Source organism: Oculina patagonica, chromosome 5 (assembly GCF_052425735.1).
Source record: "Oculina patagonica isolate OP01 chromosome 5, crgOcupat, whole genome shotgun sequence".
In the NCBI taxonomy this organism is placed as follows: domain Eukaryota; kingdom Metazoa; phylum Cnidaria; class Anthozoa; order Scleractinia; family Oculinidae; genus Oculina; species Oculina patagonica.
The window spans coordinates 33,229,076-33,229,533 of NC_135762.1; positions in this window are offsets into that span (position 1 = coordinate 33,229,076).

The window sequence follows — 458 nt, forward strand, 5'->3', positions numbered from 1 at the left end:
ATCAACAATCGAAAAGCGTACAGTCAACCCAGTCAAATACAGGTGTGTCAGATTTTTTCACTGAATTATTTTACGGACCTGACTTCATTTCTGAACTGGATCGAATTTGGCCGGCAAGAGAAGATTTTATTGTTTACATGTAAGATTCCAGGTCAGTATAATTTTACCGGTAATAACAACCGAGTCTGCTATGAATACACTGCTACATTTTACTACCACTCTAGAATCTGTGTGTTTAATTAAAAAGCATCGATGAATTAAAACGCTAAATAACCTTCCGTGTATACACACAACTCACCCATTGGCGTCGAAAACGACGTTGTGTACTTTATATTATAATTCTTTTGATATGAAAGTTGGCTTTATTTTATTATTAACCTGTATGAATCTGCAACTCAAATACATGTACAATTCAATTTACACTTGAAACAGTTCATGCCAATCACAAATCTAACAAA